A 13,488-nucleotide genomic window follows, 5' to 3' on the forward strand; every position below is an offset into this window, starting at 1 on the left:
ACGTTTTTGTGGAGTGTGCTAAAATGCTCAAGAATTCCCTGATAGTAATTTAAATTAAACTATCTTGCATATGTGAATTATTTCATGTTTTTTTACAGTAGATAAAATATGCTAATTTGTGTAAACGGTCTTCTGGGTACAGATGCTTATACTGAAAGCAAGCTTATCTTAAAAGCTGCTTGTCTTTCATTTGAGTCTTCTTTTATATGCATAGTTTATTTTTCTAATGCTGTCTCAATATAAGAATAATTTTAAGGAGGTATTTGTGGCTAAATGAAAGATTAAAAAAAACCCAGGTCTCTTGGCTTTGGTAAATATTAATGAGCTCACAGAAAATCTTGTTACTGAAGTGGGCCCTCCTTTGAGAGTTTTCTGCCATCTTGGCCCTTTGTGGGCCCTTCTCCTTTGTTGGGGATTAGCATACTGGGTTGTGTGTGCTATTGTGAGTTCTGCTTCAGCTCCTTTGTGTGTGCTGACAGAAGGCTCACCTTGGTCTATTACCAGAATAGTCTAGGCATCTTAATATTATATTGGATTTATGTGAGAAAAAAGCAAATCATTCAGAAATAATTAATCTGACTTATTCATTTAAAAGCTTTACCACAAAATTGACAGTGTTCATTTCGGTCATTTACATATTGTCATCATTAACAAAGTAAAGTCCAACGTTTATTAATTTTCAAGTGAGGAGAAGTTCAGAATTTGAATTATTTATATCAATATTCACACATGTATTGTATATGCAAAATTATTACAGCACATATGCAACTTGGTTTAGACACTCTGTTTTCCTTTAGACCATGTATCATGTTCACTTGCCTACAGATTTCTAAAAATTATTTTTAGTTTCATAAGCAGTAATATTTTTTAATTGTGTTAAGAACTCAGAGAAGGTAATGTTGGCACTATTATTACCACATTGGTCATCCTCTAAAAACAGTGTTGTGAGGTTGGTGTTAGATATAAATTGTGAATGATGATTAAGTATATTTACTGATTTCATTCTACTATATACAATCCTGAAATATGAGAATAGGTATATTTAACTCGTTAGGTAATTAAATGAAATATATTTGCTGATATCATTCTACTATACACAATCCTGTCATTATGTAAGAAGAAAAAAGGCAATTCCACTATTGACAGGATATAGGAATGATCAAAATTACTTAAAATGAATTTTGAAAAATTAAATTTCCCATGCATATTTTAACTTCTCCATTAGTCCAACAGGTTGTATGATGCTTATAAGGGAATTATTTGGCAAAGAAACATTTTCTTTTTAAGAATGCAGTATATGAGTATAGTCACAAGGGGTCATAAATTCACACCCAGTTTTTTTAAAATGAGCCCATTCAATTAAAAAAATCAGAAAAACTAAAGTAGTTGTTTGAAAACATTTTTTTTAGGCAAGAAAAAAATGCATTAGGCACTTTCAAGAGTTATTACTGTCATCGTACACTTCTTCATCTACTTTCATAGAAGTTCAATATACCAGACATTTTTACTGTCATGAAGAGAGAAAAATGATAGTTCAAGAATATAACAAGAGTATTTGGAAACACAGATAGAAGTGTCATTAGCCCACTATTAAGTCTGTACTGAAAAACCTTCTTTAAATTTTGTGCTCAATTATTTGAATAAAGGATTTAAGTCCTTTTATAAAAACTGTTTTTGGAAGATATTTTATAAGAATTTTTATCAGAGCCAATTTTGAGCTGAGGTTGTTGCTGGCAATATTCAGTTGTTGATAAACGGAGTGTGAATCCTGAGAGAAACCACTTCAATAGTTTGAGAAAGAAGGAGACAATTTCTGAAAATGATTTCCTAATCTGAGAAACAGAGCTTTCTGCTGAGAGAAGTTTTAATAATTTTAAAAACTACAGAAATATGGAGTCATGGTCACATATAGCCATTTCTCCATAGTTGTATTTGTGGTGAGTTAGAAAATAGATATCTAATAGAGGTCTGGAAATGCAAACAGAGTCAAATTTAGGTTTGATTATTATTAATAGTTTTGAGAGAAAGACAGAGAGAGAATAATACTTAATATAAATTGCCATTATGTTACTTCTAAGTATGTTCCTTTCAATTCAGCTGTACTAGTAAAATTTTACTTTTTTTTTTTAATAAGGGTTAAAATCATGGTTGAAATCTGAAGCATAGACTTGATATATTGCTTTCCTATGCTAAGGTTCCTAGCCCTGGACACTAATTCTAGGAAAAATATTGAAAAGAGGAAAAGAGCTCTCAAATATTAAAACTGAACCATAAAGTTCAAAAGCAATATAAACTTTATTTTAAAAGCTTGACTGGTATTAAGAAAGCCTATAATAAAACTCAAATGTATTTTTTTAAAACATAGCTAATTTCTTCAATGCAATTCAATATGATCTGAATTTTTACTTAGACACAGCTTTCCAATAACATATTGTGGTAGTAAGAATGCTGGTCCTTCCAAGATGTCCACACCCTAATCTCTGGAACCTGTGAATATTACCTTACATGGCTAGAGGGATGTTATATAGTTGTGATGAAAGTTAAGGACCTTAAGATGAGGAGATTATCCTAGATTATTTGGGTGGGCCAAATCTAATCATATGAGTCCTTAAAAGCAGAGAAACTGGCTATGATTTAATCAGACAGAGATGTGCCTGAAAAAAAGACAAAGAGATACAACCGTGCTGGCTTTGAAGATGAAGGAAGACAACCAGAAGTCAAGGATTATGGGCAGACTCTAGTAACTGGAAAAGACAAGAAAATGGTTTCTTCCCAAATGTCCCAGTTAGCACTTAGTCCAGTGAGACCTGTGTTGGACTTATGTCATACAGAACACCAAAATAATAAATTTGTGTAGTTTAAGCCACTAAATTTGTGTTGATTTGTTACAAGAGCAATAGAAAATTAATACACGCTATAGTAGGTTGAATAATGTCCTTCCATATATGTCCATATCCTAATCCCCAGAACCTGTGAATGTTTCCTTAAATGGCAAAATGGACTTTCCAGATGTGATTAAGGACTTTCAGATGGGGAGATTATCTTGAATTGTCTAGGTAGAACTGGATGTAGTCTTAACAGTCTTTATAATACAGACACAGGGGTGGTCCAAGTCAGAGGAGAGGGTGATAAGCTGATGGGAGCAGAGACTGAACTTTGAAGATGGAAGTAGGGGCCACAAGCCAAGAAAAATCGGCAGACACCAGAAGCTGAAAAAGTCAAGGAAATAGATGCTGTTTTCAGAGCTTCCAGAAAAAAAATCAGTTTGACCACACTTCAACTTTAGATCATTCAAACGGAGTTTGGACTTCTGACTTCCAGAGCAATAAGATAATAAATTCGTGTTGTTTTAAGTGATTACATTTGTTGAAATTTGTTACAGCAGCCAGAGTACACTAATAGAGACACATTTATGATATAAAGTGAGGTATATATATGCAAGAGGCTGAATGGGCATAGGATGGATTTTTGATTCTTGGAATAGAAATTTTGCTAGTAAGATCATAGAAGCTATGTTTTCAGGTAAAACCCAGTTTACTTTAAAAAAATTTTTAATTGACAGGTAAAATTGTATGTATTCACCATGTACAACATATTGTTTGGAAGTATATGTACCTTGTGGAATGACTAAATCTAGCTAATTAACATATATATTAGCTTACATAATTATCATGTTTGTGGTGAGAACACTTTACATACACTGTCTTAGCTTTTTTTCAAGTATTTACATCTGTATTAAGTGAATTTAACTTTAAAAACTTAAAATGTAGTAGCTTGTTAGAAAATGGCGGTCATAGTTCACATCTGTATTTTCACACATTGAGTAGGCCCCTCCCACATCAGCTTTGGATTTTACCATATAACTTACTTTGGCTGATAGAACAGTGTCAAAAATGGCTCAAGCAAAGGCTTAAGAAGTGCTTTTGCATTCGACTTGTTCTTTCTTGTCGCTGAGACCCTTTTTCACTGTCTGAAGAAACCTGAGTTAGCCTTTTAGAGGATGAGATACCTTGTAGAGAGGTCACAGCTAAGGCCCCTAACGTGAGAGTTTTGCTGTCATAGACCATCAAACCCCAGCCAAACTGGTAGAGACTGGAAGAACTACTCACTCAACCCACAAAATCAGAAGTAAGAAATGTTTGTTTTTTTCAGCCACTAAGTTTTGGGATGATGTGTTTCTCAGCAATAGATAACCACTGTAGTGCATTTATTTTCTCAGGCTGTAGGGTACATTTCAGACATGACTGTTCCTCCAGCAATCATAAGGAGGTAACATTAGCTATCCTATGTTAGATTTCTTCTGAATCATTTGTTGCCTTTGGTTTTTCGGGGAGCTGGGCTAGAAATTGGACTAGGGACTTCCTGGGCATCCTGAAACTACTGAAATTGAGTACCTTGACTTGTACTTTTCAGAACCAATTTTTTAAAAATCTTTATCCTCCAAAATATATCCAACTAAAAAAATTACGTTAGAAATATTTTTGTAAAGTATTTTACCCTTTGAATAGATTCTGAATGAAAAGGAGAATGTACTTCTTGCTAAATGTCTATATTTGTATAGGCCCATATGAGTATGGTAGAAGTGAGGTTGTCTAAGCAGCCACCTAACATGTTTTAATGCTGCAGAATATCATGGCTGATGGGTGTCCTGCAGAGGCAGTGTTACAGCACTGAGGGCATGCCTCAGAACATTTCCTTAGGTATTCTAACATGTTCAGAGATGGATATCATAGTGGTTAAGGCTATGGCTGTGGATATAGACTTTCAGCCATCCAATTCTGGTTCCACTTTTTACTAGGTTATTTACTTCACCAAAGGGGGACAATAATTGTACTTATTCATTGGATTGTTATGAGGCTTTAATGAGTTAATGTACAACATTTGTAGGAGTTGCTGGCTGGTTGTTAGTGCTCAATAAATGCCTCTCATTGTATGTACCAGGTGATTTTACCCCCACCCAGAGTCTGCCTTGCTGTAGCTGTGCTACTGTCCTATGTTGGAGAGGAGGTGTTACCTCATTGGGACCCTTCAGTCAGGTAGTTGAAGTCAGAGCTTTGTAGAAAAGAAACTAGAGATCCATTTGCTCCTGATGAAAACTTACTACTAGAAAATTTCCTGAAAAATTAAAGAATATGGAAGCAGTCCCTCCTGGTCTCTCAGAGAGCTGTATATTAATCTCTAGGGCTCTGAAGGAACAGTTTGAAGATACCTTGGCCAGATAACCTCTGAAGTCCCCACACCCTGCCCCAATGCTGCTCTCAAATTACCACCTCATGGTGACTCCTCTCATATTAGGAAGGTGATATTTATTTCCATGGAAAACAACAAAGTTAACTGACTTCTTTGGGAATGGAAAGAATGACAATGTTCCCTTCACCATGAACTCAGTCAACTAAAATAACCATTCAGGCCTCCCAGCTGCTTTCAACTTTTCACTACCAGGAATTTCCCTTTACATCTTGACAGAGGAACTCCTGCAGTTATCTTCTGCTGTGACCGCTCATGTTTGCAGGTGAATATATTTTCCTTCAGAGGAGCTGACATAAAAGAATTTTAAATCAAACTGGGAATTAATATCACTCGTTATTAAAACACATTGCTGGTGCCTGTTTTAAGGGTTTATTTTCTTGCCAAATAGTTTAGTGTAAAAGGAGAGAAAATAAGTAAATCTTATACTATCTAAGGTTAAAAAATTTACGTTTTGTGACCATGATGTTTGTATTGAGAAAGGTATGTGTGTGTCTGTGTCTGTGTGTATAGCCTGTAACGTGTAAGGATATGATAGAAACTATATCACCCGTGCATTTCATTCTGCTGCCTTCATGCTTAGTTATTTGATAAATAACTGTATCTCTTATGGCCTAATGTAAAATAATGAATCAAGTTTTCCCAGTGCTGAAACTAGTCGAGGCCTTTTGGGAATACTTTTCAAACCATTAACGCATTAATGTACTACTACCTATGTGTCCTGAAAGGGTTACTGTAGGTTTCAAAAAGGGTCTAATTTACTAGCTAATGGTATTTTTTTCATAAGAGTCACTTGGCTTTGTGGAATCGAATTTCATCTTTCTGCTTTTGGGTTAATTCAATTGAATTTCCAGCGAACTACATTGTTTCATTCCCATTGCAGTCAGTCCCTCATCTTACAAACCATTGTGTTCCAAAAACTCATTTGTTATTTGGTTATTTGGAACTTAAAGGTACTTTTCAATAGAAAAATTAAAGCTACAAATGTTGGGTGTGTTCCCAGAATAGCCCACAGAAGCCAACTTAACCCATCATATGCCCAGTCCTCATGCTGCTATCCCACTAAACCAACATGAACAGCAGTGCCTATAAAGGTAGCATGCTTTGCCAGATCCAGGTTAGGAGTCCCAGAGCTCATTCTTCTATAGCAGCCCTGTCAGTAGGAGTGAGGACTTTCCTGTCTTCATTCCTCCAACCTCAAAAGCAGCAAAGTGAGAACACAGCCCGCCATAAACCATCAACAGTGACTGTGATTGTCTGGGCCAGGGGTTGGGGATAGAATTCCTCAGGGACAGGGGACTATGTAATAGAGCTCCAGCATCAAGATAGAGGCAGAGGACAATGAAGAGTCACAACTGTTCGTAAGTTGTCAGGATGTAGTGACGTCTTCGAATGAGGAGTAGAAAGATTGAAAACTAGGTGACTGGGTGAGTGAAGACCTGAAACTAGATTAGATTTAAAGGCTTCTACAACCCTCTCTTCCCCTTTACAATTTCAGAGTCTGCTACAGATTCAAGTTCACCTAAGTAGGATTGCTTGGTAAAGAGCAGGCATTTCACTCACTGGAAGCCTTTATAAGAAATAGCTCATTTTTTTCTGCCATTCTTTTTGCCCCTGAGGCTCTTGCTCGGGTGGAAGGAGGGAGGCCAACGGAGAGTATGGGAGCAGATTAGGGAGGTATGACAGAGGTTCTCAGGCAGAGACAAAAAAGGATCTCATCTTGGTGTGCCTCTGCTCCTATCTCTGTTGTTATAATGGGAAGAGTTTGAATGTCAAATGGAAGAGAAAGTGAACTTCTAGAAGAAGGGATGTTAATAGAGGAGCCTCTCCTGCATGTCTACTAGGACAGTATCCACATGTAATAAAGTCAGACCAACATGGTCTTTCTGGATTTGGCTTTTCTGACAGTTTCCTGAGAATTGTCTCAGGAGGAAAGGATGCAGTTCTCAAATGTTTCTTTGCAGGAAGGCATATACCTGTCTAAGGAAACCATTATAATCTTAGAAATGAGCTTTTGTACCAGATATACCACATATACAAGATTCTCATAGGAGGATCCTTGATGAGCCTTTCCTTCTCCTGTCTTGAGTGCTCTTCTCCCCTCATTTAACCCAGTTAGTTCCTACACACCCCTTAGCATGCCCATGTCATGTGCTCACGAAAACCTTTCCTGAACATGTTTCCCATTCAGGCTAGGCCAGACTCTGAGATAGAAGCATACTCACAGCATATTTTGCTGCTGCTTTTCATTATTTTTACTCTCTGTCACAATTTGAAGTACGTAACTCATTGGGGAACTCCTTGTTAAATGGTTGTCTTCCCCTTCAAGAAACCGTCTCCATCAAGACAGAGACTATGAATTAACCACTGTATCCAGTGCCTAGTTCAGTGCCTAACACTTAATAGGTCTTTGTAAGTATTTGTTATGAACTATCAAGAAGCAGAAATTTTGTATCTTAACATATCTTTGTAGGGAGCTCCCCTTTAATGCATACCTTTGACTATTAAGAAACTTAAGTAGTGCACAGAGAAGATGTAGAGAACTGTTAAATAAAATAAATTGACTTAAATATATCATTGCTTAGTATAAGGGTGGACTCTAGAAAGCCTTTATATCTCAAGAAATTTGCCTACTTCTGTGTCAAAATTGTATTAGTACCTATGAACTTTCCAAACTAGTTAATGCTGTTTTGAGTTGAATTGGCTTTAGAAATTCTAAAGTGGAGAGCTGCCCTTGGCTTGCTGCATTGAGCAGACTACAGTTCTTAGGTAGGAGGCAGGAATGGCCCTGAGGAACAGTCAGCATCTCTGCCATCCATGCACCATGGTGGTCTAGAGCAACTGAGAAAACCAGATGCCTCCATAGAACCCACAGGTGTAGACATTAATAATGGGACACTGTGGATCTTTGTGTTGATTTCAGCCACCCACCCAAGTCATTAATTTATAGGAGTTTATGCCCTTCACAAAGGAAATGTTTTTGCTAACAAATCTCTTATGATTTCATCTATTTGTCTTTTCCTCTTTGTGTTTTGTCTCATACAAACAATAGTTAACATAGTGACAAAACACCACTAAAATACTTCAGTATTTTTCTCAGGTCTTACTCATTTTACCTGGAAGGAAATTGCTGTATAACCCATGCCATTAGAAAATTAAAAATGCAACCATTTCTGCAGCTTGTACGTCATATGCTATGTAATGAAAACGTGCCTAGCCTCCTACTCCCTTGTATTTGCCAACAGAACTTAAGCAAGTTCTGTCTGGGCTGCACTCACACTTTCTTAGTGCCAGGGAGATGACTGGATATAAATTACATAGCTTATATTTCCTAATCTACTCAAAAGAAAGGGAAAAACAGAAAAGGAAGGAAGAAAAGGAAGGAAAAAAAGAAAAGGAAGGAAGGAAGGATCTCTAAGTGCGTATCACCAGAAGCTTAGAGAGATGATATTTTAACTGTAGAAAAGTCTCAAAGATTAATCTACTATATCATGATTCTTTGAACTTCAAAGTATATCCCCAAAATATAATATGTGAACAGTTTAGTACTATTGCATATTTCAGTCAAAACTAAAAACAATAATCTGTAACTGAATATGTAACTTAGAAAATATCAATATAAATTTTAATCTAAATGATCTGTTTATTCGTTTCTCAAATGATGACTTCATTTTAGTAATACGAGAATGTTTTATTTACTCATATAGGCATACATAAATAGATTTTAAGCATTATTTGTGATGAGGCATAAACATGAATCTTCTAATAGAAAGTGGTACCTTGGGGTAAATTTTATTAGGGAAAGATTTCACTTATGTGAGCTATCAAAGTGATCAAATTCATGGAAACAGAAGGTAGAATGGTAATTACCAGGGGCTAGGAGGAGGGAGAAAAGAAGAGTTGTTTAATGTGTACATAGTTTCAGATCTGTGGGAGGAAAATGTTCTGGAGATCTGTTTACAAAAATATGAGTATATTTAACACTTCTGAACTACACACTTCCAAATGCTTAAGATGGTAAATTTTATGTTGTGTTTTTTAATCACAATTTTAAAAAAGAAAAGAAATATTCATAAGAAACTTGAATATTCTTCTAGTTTTGGAAATTATCCTTATTGTTTAGCCTCTTAATTGTATATCCTACAAAAATCTAGATTTAGAATACAAAATTATTATGTGTATTTTATTATATAAACTCACTTGAGATGTTAAAAAAACAAATGATTTAGAAACACTATAAAATTATAGACAGTTTGTATTCACTTTTTCAAAGTTAGTTAAAACAGTGTTGATGTTTCTCTGAATATTAAGTCATGTTTCATAAAAATGTTAATCTTCAACAATTTACATTTATTAGAATAATAGAGTAAAACATTTTATTTGTGATCATCAAAAGTTGGAGTGTTCTAACCAATTATTCTTATTTATTGTTATTATTATTATTATTAGTTTGAGACAGGATCTCACTTTGTCATCCCGGCTGGAGTGCAGTGGCACAATCTGCTCACTGCAACCTCTGCCTCCTGGGTGCAAGTGATCTGCTCACCTTAGCCTCCTGAGTAACTGGGTCTACAGGTGCATGCCACCATGCCCAAATAATTTTTGTATTTTTTATAGGGATGGGGTTTCGCCATGTTGCCCAGGCTGGTGTTGAACTCCTGGGCTCAAGTGATCTACCCAATTCGGCCTCCCAAAGTGCTGGTATTACGAGTGTGAGCCACCACGCCTGGCCCTAACCAATTATTTTAATTAATATAAATAATCAGAGTATAACAAAATACACCAAAGCTGGTTATGTTATCTTTATAAAATATGTTTTATAAATAACTAACAAATAACTAATCTGGTTGGTGATAAATATGTCTGCTTTTACTTATTCCTCTCCATTTTAGTATTGCAATTTTTTAGCATTCTATACTAGACCCCATGTACAGTTGAAGTTTTCTTTTGTTTCCCCTGTCAGGCTTTTAATTAAAGAATAATAAGATCTTATATTATTACAGATCTTATATCGCTTATATAACTAAAGAGTACATTCAACCAAACTTTAACTGAACTTTACTTGTTTCATACTGGTGGAAATAAGCACAATGTGAATAACACCTGAGACTGTCACTGGGGGAGAGCGCTCATAAGCCCAGCCCTCCTTGGGCTTCCTTACCGGCCTCCCAGCCCCACCCTTGACCTGTGCCATCCTTAATGTGAACTCCCATTACAACTTACCTAATCTCTCAAATGGCACCTATCAGATCTTCTCTTTTATTCTTGAGTATTCAATTCCTCCCTTTTTTTTTTTTTATCTTTCTAACTGACGTGTTTACAGCCATTTAAGACACACAGCACATGTACACATGTAACTTCCCTCAAATCCATGTGCTTCTTCCATTACTTTGTCTCTTTTCTTCTTCGCATAGCAAAACTGATCTGTACCAATTAGTGACCGACATCCTTAATCTAGCAGACAGGTTTTAGTCTAGTTTTCTATTGTCCAGATGATGTTGCATAATCAACAATGTCGAACTTCAGGGGCAAACAATTCTGAAGTTAAATAAAGCACTGCCTAGTTCTTGTACCTGTGAGTTCTCTCCACCCTTGGGCTCTGCCCCGCTGTCTCTATTTCTTCTGGAACTCAATGGCTAGACAGGCGTGTCCTTCTCATGGGAAGAGCAGAAGCACAAGAGGGCAAGTGGAAATGCTCAGATCCTACATGCCATCAATTTTTCCTTTTTCTTTTGGCTATAACAAGTCACTTGAACAAAAGAAACTATACTCCACTGATTTTTGTGGGTGAAACTGCAAAGTCACACAGTAAAGAATGTGGATGTACGAAGAGGGGAAGAATTGGGGCCAAGAACATAATCTCCCATAGTAATCTTACCTACCTTTGGAGTAGCAATGGGTTCTATAGGCCTTTGCCTTCTTTAGGAGATACCCTCTTCCTGTGGCTTCCATAATGAAACATTGTCTTGATTTTTCTCCCATCCCTCTGGCCCGCTTTGTTTAGTTTCCTTTGCTGGTCCAGCTTTCTCAAGACCTGGTACCACCATCTCCTCATCTTTTTTTTTTTTTTTTTTTTTTTTAAATATGGCCTCTCTACTTAGTGTTATCCGTGATTCTGGAACTCATTGCCATCCAAATAAAGCTGAATCAGAGATGCTTAAATTGTTCCCTTAGTTTCAAAACCATATATTTAATTACCTATTTTATATTTCTTCCAAGATGTTTCAAAGACACCTCAGACTCAACTTAAGCCTAAATTTAAATTTAAAACATTTATAATTATTCCCTCTTGTACCCCCAGACTTCTTCAGTGCTCCCTAGCTCAGTGAATCCTACTACATCCATTGAGTTATAGAAGCCAAAAAAAAAATAAGACTCATCCTCCACACTTCTTTTCTCATTAAGATCTATTGATTTTATTGCCTAAATAGCTCTGGAATGTATCTGCTTCTTTCTGTCACTGTGGTTTCTCCCTAATCCAATCCACCATTCTCTCTCACCTGTAGCATTTTATTATCTTCTGAACCTCATCTCCTTTTGCCCCCATCTGATCTGTTCTCTGCATTGGAGCCAGCAAGATCTTATTGAAAAGCACATCTAATAATGTCTCCTTCTTTTTAAAATACTTCAAAGGCTTCCCGTTGAATGGATAGAGGTAAAATGCCTGACAGACCTATATGCATTTTTGTTCCTATCTCATGCCATGCTTAACCGTATTACTTTGCAGTTCTGCCGAAAACATATCATGAGACACAGATTTTGTAGGGCATTTATTTGGAATATGAGGCCAGGAAGTAGGAGTGAGGGAATAAGGAGAATGAGGAAAAAACAAAATAACACAAGCAAAAGCCATTGTAAGGGTGTATTATTGAGTTTGCCTCTCTAGGGAATGGTGGTCTGATTTCATAGGACATCTAGAAAGTTTGTAGGACCCATAATTATATGCCTGAAGAATAGGCACCTAGTTGCATATATCCACTGGCTCCCCATTGTTTGAGGGTTGCACTCACTTGTGTTTAGCTCCCCTGCATTTCAGAGCCAGACACATGCACATCCTCCCTGTCTTTGCCTAGTTAACTCCTATTTATTTTTCTGATCCCACCTCATTCCTGTGACAGAAAACCCCTGCCTCTAAATGAAGCAGGTTCTTCCAGTTTTCTCAAGACCATATGCCTCTACTATACACCATATATATCTTCTTTGCAGTGCTGATTGCTGTGATGAGTTTGCATTTTTTAATGATTATTTCATTAAAATCTTTCTGCCCTCTGGACTGCAAGCTTGAGAATACCAAGGTTCATGTCAGCTTTTGATTTTCATTGCCTTACCAGCACCCAACCTAGGACGTGGTACATAAAATATGTTCAATATATTTTCAACAAATGTGTAAGTGTAGGTGTGTGTGTATTAATATGTGTGTGCATGTACGTATATTTATAAAGGGAAACTGAATTTTTAGAGCTTAAATAGATTACTATCAATACCTAAAAAGGTTATCATTTTTAATTCAAATTTCATATTCTATTTTTACTTATTGCTTTCTTCTAGTGCTTACATAGTCGAATTATACCAGAGGCATCTGTTTAAAAAAAGTCATATGGAGAAAAAACAGAGAACTCTTGCTTTACATTATCTTGATTTATCTGACAGCTTATAGTAGTGGTGGCACTTTTCTGAAGAAAGTTATCACTATGCAGTTGCTTTAATAAAACAGAGATTTTGAGTTAAAATGGGTAATATCAGACCATAAAAGACAATCCTTTACAATCCTGCCTTATTCAGTAGAAGTCACATTCATTAGTGTTGAGCAATTTGAGGACTTAGGTACTTACAAATATATGTATACATATATCCATCCCCTAAAACACCATGTCCAAATTTTTGTTTCACGAACTGGGAACTGCGACTTGATAACAGGAAATATGTGGCAAAAATAGATGAGTGTTCAGTCTCTAGGGTTTTATGCTGTTATAAAATAATAACAACCAAAGTGGGAATGGAGAGGCAGATGGAAATCAACATAAATTATTGTTAATGAAGTAAAATACTTCCATAAAAGTAAGCCACCAATTGGAAGTTATCACTATTTAATAAATGTTTTTTTATATTTCTAGTTACCATGTTATATGCCAGATGATCCGGCATTAATTCAGCAAATAATATGGTACCCTTGGCAAATAGAATGGTCATCATGGAGATGGACATAGTCTCCACCTTCACCGGGATGGTTGTTATTGCTTT

General features: G+C 36.1%; 1 protein-coding gene across 7 annotated transcripts in view; it reads left to right on the top strand.

Annotated features, from left to right (window-relative positions):
• The window catches only part of MACROD2 (mono-ADP ribosylhydrolase 2), a 2,107,194-nt gene that overhangs the window by 787,832 nt on the left and 1,305,874 nt on the right, over positions 1-13,488 (top strand). The window lies entirely within an intron of this gene.

This window comes from Pongo abelii, chromosome 21 (genome assembly GCF_028885655.2).
Source record: "Pongo abelii isolate AG06213 chromosome 21, NHGRI_mPonAbe1-v2.0_pri, whole genome shotgun sequence".
Lineage (NCBI taxonomy): Eukaryota > Metazoa > Chordata > Mammalia > Primates > Hominidae > Pongo > Pongo abelii.